This window comes from Dasypus novemcinctus, chromosome 4 (assembly GCF_030445035.2).
Source record: "Dasypus novemcinctus isolate mDasNov1 chromosome 4, mDasNov1.1.hap2, whole genome shotgun sequence".
Lineage (NCBI taxonomy): Eukaryota > Metazoa > Chordata > Mammalia > Cingulata > Dasypodidae > Dasypus > Dasypus novemcinctus.
Window position 1 is genome coordinate 29173121 of NC_080676.1, and position 7196 is coordinate 29180316.

The window sequence follows — 7196 nt, forward strand, 5'->3', positions numbered from 1 at the left end:
ATCATAGCTTAGCACCTTCAGAATCTCTACAATAATTACCTGGGTATTCAAATACTTTCTCTAGCTTGGATTTTAAGCTATAAATGCAATAACATAAATGAAACATTTTATAAGCGTGAATATATATATATATTTTTACTGGTCTCTCTCTAAAGGTTTTTACTGCAATTCTAAACATTAGCTTTTAGTAAGTAGAAAACATCTTTTGAACTATAGTTTAATCTGAGAACATTCAGATATCTACATTTCCTATATAGGCCAAAGCCAATGCATTGCCATTTGAAGCTTCAGTGACCTTGTATTAAATTGTTCTAAACAATGAAAATTTAGTCAATATTCTTTAGCATTCCTCTTGCTTAGTAACTTGTATTCATTTGTGGCTTTCTGATGTCAACCTGATGGATTTTGCATAATTTGGGTGCCTGTGTGTCTCTTCGAAGGAAGGCTTGCTTTTCAGAATGTGGTGATATTGATTGTTACTATATTGTGATCAGAAAGATTAATGTGAGCTTCTTAGAAATTCTTCCAGTTTAGTTAGTCCTGGTTGACAGAGTTTGATTTATGAATAGGCAGTGTAGATGGTCCTTTCTGGATATTATATGAGGGCAGGAGGAAAGCCCCTGTCCAGTAATCTCTCCCATATCTGGGATACCTGAAATTCAACTTCATGATATTTACTACTTTGGGTAAAGCTTTGACTTCTTTGGACAACCTTCTTTTAAAATCATAAACTTTAGTATAAAGTAAATTCTCCTAATTATATTTCTTCTGTTGTATGGAAACACAGGCAGCTTATTGGGACAATAGTTCTAAAATGAAAGGTATATTAAAAAGGTTTTGCTGAAGGTAAATTCAATTTCCTTCAAAATTTTTGCTAATGGTCAATGTTGATGGGCTAAAGAGATATTTTTCCAAAACTCTAGCTTTATTTCTTATCTTTTCCAATTACTTCTGTTTCTGGTTAACCAGTTACACAGGTTACAAAACAGTAAACATGAAAGCAGAGTGATCCAATTTTACAAAAAAAAAAAAAAAAGAATAAAACAGGTTACAAAGACTGTACATTAAAACAGTTTGATGTCATTTTGTAATTTTTGCAAATAAAATAAAGAAATTAAATCTCTTAATTATCTGAGATAGATCAATTGGATTTTGGATTAACAATGATAGAAATAATAATAAACAGTGTGTTAGTTAAAAAGTAGCATTTCTAAAATCACTAGAAGCATATACCTCTTAGAAAACCTCTATCTTTTGGAACCACATAGTAGCCCAGTTCCTCCATGCTAGCAAAATCAATTTTCTGGAGGAGAGTAAGCTGATGAAAATGACTTTAATTAGGTGGTTTGACAAGAGGTTGTGAATTGAGGTTTGAAGCACTGAGGAGTAGCAGTGCTGTGCGGTCCTGGTCTGGGGTGGCTGGAGGAGAATGTCACCACGGTGGGCTCCTGATGGGCAAGGGCAGGGCTCGTGACGGTGGTGATCCCTGGTGAGTAGAGACAAAGTCATTCCTAGGCTGGTTTTTATGGTCTGGACTATCTTGCTGTGTCCTTTAGAAAGGTGGGACAATAATCTGTTCACTGATAAAACAATTCTGCACAGGCATCATGTGGAAAGGACAAATCAGCTAAGATATTGAATAAAAGCAAAGTAGGCTTATGTAAGAGTAACCATAGAATGGTAAGTTTTTTTTTTTTAAAGATTTATTTATTTATTTATTTATTTCTCTCCCCTTCCCCCAGCCCCAGTTGTCTATTTTCTGTGTCTATTTGCTGTGTCTTCTTTGTCTGCTTCTGCCGTTGTCAGCGGCACGGGAATCTGTGTTTCTTTTTGTTGCGTCATCTTGTTGTGTCAGCTCTTCATGTGGGCGGTGCCATTCTTAGGCAGGTTGCACTTTCTTTCACGCTAGGCGGCTCTCCTTCCGGGGCGCACTCCTTGTGCGTGGGGCTCCCCTACACGGGGGACACCCTTGTGTGGCAGGGCACTCCTTGCGCACATCAGCACTGCTCATGGGCCAGCTGCACACGGGTCAAGGAGGTCCGGGGTTTGAACCGCTGACCTCCCATGTGGTAGACGGAAGCCCTAACCACTGGGCCAAGCCCGCTTCCCTAGAATGGTAAGTATTTTAAAAACGTTTCCACATCATTAAATAGATGCGGTGCCTCCTGTCGACTGGTTCTGTTTCCACTGTGATTTGGGATTGTCTATGACGAACTTCTCCCCAGCTTCTATCCTTGTTGCCTGCATGCTTAGAAAGGCACCAGCCTGGAGGTACCAAATTTGCAGTAGTTATCTCTGGATGGAGGCATTATGGGTGAATTTTAGTGTCTTCTTCGCAGTTTTTCTCTATTTTCTAAATTTTCTGTTATTAACAATACTTTTGCAATTAAAAAAAGTTAACGTCTATAGCAGTTAGATGGGATTAAATCTCTGGGCATTGAACCCAAGTCTGCCAGCTGAGGAGCCTGCTCCCTCTGCACAAACGGGACTCATTGGAAGACAGAGTACATTCTTTCTGAATGTGTCAAATATGTCTCCAGTGCTCTAACTGGTTCCCTAAGGGACGGTAACTGTTAAATTATCAAATGCTTAACTTGCTACAGGGAGTAATTTACTTACCTTCTAGAACTATATCAAATAAACATTTGATATATATAATTTATATTAGATATTTGGCCCATTTGTAAAAGCCCACCTCTCTGATACTTTGATTTTGGACTTTAAAACCAACAAAAAAGAAAATTTGAAAAGTGGAGAAGATTTTCATTGTGTTAAAAATATGAATTTTGAGGCTAAGTTAATAGAATTGCCTTAGGTTTTTAAGCTCTGCTTTAAAAGAGTGCTTTTAACTGCTAAATATGAATATAAATATAATATAAATATATAGTTCCTGAATTTTTAAAAACACAGGTCAAAGTCTTATTTTTCCAAATTACATATATAAGTGTAAATATAAACATTTTATTATATAATACATATATATTATTCATATATTATACTTATCTTGTATAATTTTAGAAAAGGATTTAACGTAGCTTTAAGTGATGCTTATATCCACTTTCTATTGAAGGAAGTGCAGTTGATTTACTTCTTCAAATAAAGATGTGATTAGCATTCTTATTTATATAGTCTTCCCTACCAGCCTTTTATTTCCATTTTTAAAAAGCATAAATGGCCCAAAGTGGGATTACTGGGCCAAATCATAAACATGTAGTCAATATTCAAAGACATTATTAGGTTAGAGTTGTGACCATTCCTATTCTCACCAACAGTCGGAGGTAAGTCTGTTTTCCCAAAGTCTTGCCAAGCTGGATGTCATTGCTCTTATAACTTTGTGCCAGTCAGACCACTGAACAAGGGCACCTCACTTTTACTTTAATTTGTGTTTTTCCTCACTATTTGTGAGGATGAACATCTTTTTGTGTCTATTCATCACTTCAAATTTTCTTCTGCCACCTGCCTAGTCATACATAGCCTTTACCCATTTTTTAAATTGAGTTGCTTTCTCCCCCCTTACCAATTTGTAGGTGTCTCAAGCATTTTAAGAATAATAACCTTTTATTGGCTATCTGGATTGCAGCCGTTTTTACTGCCTGTCATTTGCTTATTTTTATGATTTTTTTGGCTAAATCAAACTAATTTTTAAAAAAGAAGTACTGGGGATTGAACCCAGGACCTCGTGTATGGGAAGCAGGACCTCAAACACTGAACTATATTTGCTCCTGAATGAGAGTTGTTTTCTTTCATTTGTTTGTTTTAGGAGGTAGTGGAGATCCAACCCCAGACCTTGAATATGGGAAGCAGGTGCTCAACCAGTTGAGCTACATCTGCTCCCCACCCAAACTAATTTTTATGTCATTAAATATACTGTTCTTTTCTTTAAGACTTCCGGCTTAGAAAGTTTCCCTCTACTCCCAGTTTACAAAAATGTTTTCCTGTATATTTTTAAAATTTAAATTACTTAATTTTATATGTAAATATTTAATCAATATGGAATTCATTTTTTAAGTGCTGTGAGGTAAGACTCTTTTTTCTTTCAGATGCATAACCAATTTTGCACCAGCACCATTTATAAATAAATTGCCCTTTACCATTTATATGTAAACATTATCCTCTCTTAAGTTCTCACGCATACTGGAAAAGATCATTAAAACATTAGCCCTAAAATATATACTTTATCAGTCCAGTTATATAATGCATACATACTGCAATTTAATGATCAATGAGACAGAGTTTTTGAACAGTGTGCAAGCATGTGCGTAGTCACAGCCTCCCAGCAGAACACCAGCACCTTCTTTCACTCACTGCTCTTGAAACCCATCTAATGCACGTGGTAACCTGCTCACTGATTTTCACTTCACTGCTCTCTGAGTTGTAGCTGGTCCAGGAAAGGTGTTTTTTGCTACGGGATGCTGCTGGGCATTGTAGCCCATGTATCATTTCAATCATAAATTTTTGTTAACAGTCTATGAATTGTAAACAACAAAATCCATCATCTAAATACTTCAAAGAAGGGAGTAAGCGTATTTTATTGCTTATATACTTCTTTAATTTAGGCTTATCCAGCCAACTTCATCAAATATATTGTATATAAGCAACTTGCTTTTGATTTACTGCTATTTTAAGTTAATTTTTATGGTGGCAAAAGTAAATGAAGTTGTACTGGCAAGTGCTCTAGACATAAATATAACCAAAAGTCATGAGATTTTATACATTGATAAGGACTTTAAATGGCACAACCCTTATTTAATGGAATATTTTTTATCTTCCCATTTAAGAAGGTAAATTGATTTGAGATTATTTACAACACCTGTAGTAATTGATCTACTGGACTGCTGCTCTCTCACAGATTTATATCTCCCCTAAGAGACTGGCTAGAACCAGTCCTTAAATAAATCATTCCAGAAGGTGTACATAGGATCGTGTTATTAGAACTTCAAAATCTTAATTTTCTCCCCACTTTTACTCTTAATTTTCTTCTTTATTTTAGTTTACAAGACAGCTAATATAAATAAACTTGCAGTTAAATTATTTTTAGTTATTTGTTTTATGCCTGGGCCTGTGAGCTGTGTGGGATTCGCCACAGTCCTTTTCTTTTCCATGTGACCCTAAAGAGTGAGACTCTGAGGGAGAGGCCGCCTCATTCCTGACTGCTCTCTAGTTCGGGGTCTTCATTTTTCCTGAAGATGCTGTGAGACACATGTCAATTGTGGTAAATTCCTCTTGCTTCCTTTTCATGCCTCAGATTGCTGGAAATGGCTTTCCATGAGTAAAAACCAAAAATCCTTGACCAAGGCAGTGCTCACTGCAGATACACTGCAACCCAGCCCTTCCGAGAATATTCTTGGGAAGATGCAAGGCAAGGATTTTCATGTGTGAAAGCCTGCTCTTGCCTTGGAGTGAAGGTGTGCAGCTCTGCCACAAGGCCCCTTTGCAGAATGCCTTCAAATGTCTGTTAATTGTGAAAACAAAACTAAAACAATCCCTTAAGCATCTGAGTTATGAGGATTTGGTCAGTGCAATACAGTGGAGACTGTTGAGTTTTGCTCCCTGTCTCAACAATGTCTGACAAAATCTAAGTCTAAGACATCAAATACCACAGAATGCTATTTAACACTAATTTCAGGAGACTTCTATTTTGAATATAGGGTTCTGCTTTAGCGGGAAGGGGATGCATGAAATTTCTACCACAGTATGAAACCATCTGATGGTGGGTTCCTTTCTGATAATGAGGAAAAATTTGGGGATCAAATAGGAAGGGCATTGCTAACTCTGAGGTTAATTTCTACTAAGAATGGTTTGAGAGGAATAGAGAAGAGTATGTAGCATCCAAATCTGAAATACATAAGAACATCTCCTACTCAGTGATGACCCACCTAAATTCTAGTTGCATAACTCGATGCCTTCCCAGAGCAGGAAAATAGAATTGTTTTTACCTTATGGTCTTTACGAGCCATATGGTGTCTTGGAGCCAATATTAATAACTGTTTTCTTATACTCAGAGTAGAAGTAAACGACTTGGCGTGGTTTGACTATGAATGAAGGGGGCAGGGTAAGAATTGCAATTAGGTTTGATATTCAGAGCTTTGTAAAAAATTAAAGACAGAATTTATTGAAGAAGGGAGGTCTCTGCCTAGATCATACACTCTTTTTGTGACTGTTCTAATGGGAATAACCCTTCATAGTTTAATCACATTGTTCACTCATTCATTCAAGTTTTTTTAAGCACATACTTTATGCCAGGCGCTGAATACATCCTGGGATTACATAGAGCCTAGATGTTTTTGCCTAATTTGAATACGAAAGCTATACAATTATAGTTTCCTAGCAAAGAGTTAATTTTGTTTATTCAGATTCTCCCTGTTCCAAAGGGATTTAGGGAGGATCAAAAATTATTTTACATAGCTTCAGATATGGACAGAAATTTAATTATTTAAGCCCCATTGATCAGAAGGGAGGCAGTCTGTTGGTCTAAACTTCCAGGCACATGAATTTTTAAAATTTACAGAATAGGGAAGCAGCTGTGGCTCAATCAGTTGGGCTCCCATCTACCATGTGGTAGGCCCTGGATTCACGTCCTGGGGCCTCCTTGTGAAGGCAGGCTCACCTGCACACCTCGGAGAGCCACTGGCCCGGGCGCTGCGGAGTGCCTCCCGGCCCGCAAGTGCTATGGAGTGCTGCGTGCCCGCAAGTGGTGGAGAGCTGACTCAGCAAGGTGATGCAACGGAAAGGGAGACAAGCAAAAAAAAAAAACCAAACAATGCAGATGAGCACGCAGCAAACGGACACAGAGAGCAGACAGCACGCAAAAAGCCACAGGGGGGCAGATAAAAAAAAATTTACAGTATAAAGTCTTTGTCCTGATAGTATTTTGCCCAGTAACAGATGATATATAGGATTATAGGGTAAAGTATATTTCTATGAGATATTGTATTTTTAAATTTAATTTTAAATATGTAATGCAGGCACATGGTATACAATTCTAAAGCTATAAAATAGTTCCACAAAAAGTGAATTTCCCACCTTCCTCTCTTACTTAGCTCCACTTTTTTTTTGTCTATTCTTCCTGAGATAGTTTATGCAAATATGGGATATATGTGTGTGTATAAATCCTTGCATAAATGTTAATGTACCTTACTCTTTTTTGTTTGTTTAATATTTTGGAGGCCTGTAACTGTATATGTAGTGCTGTCCTC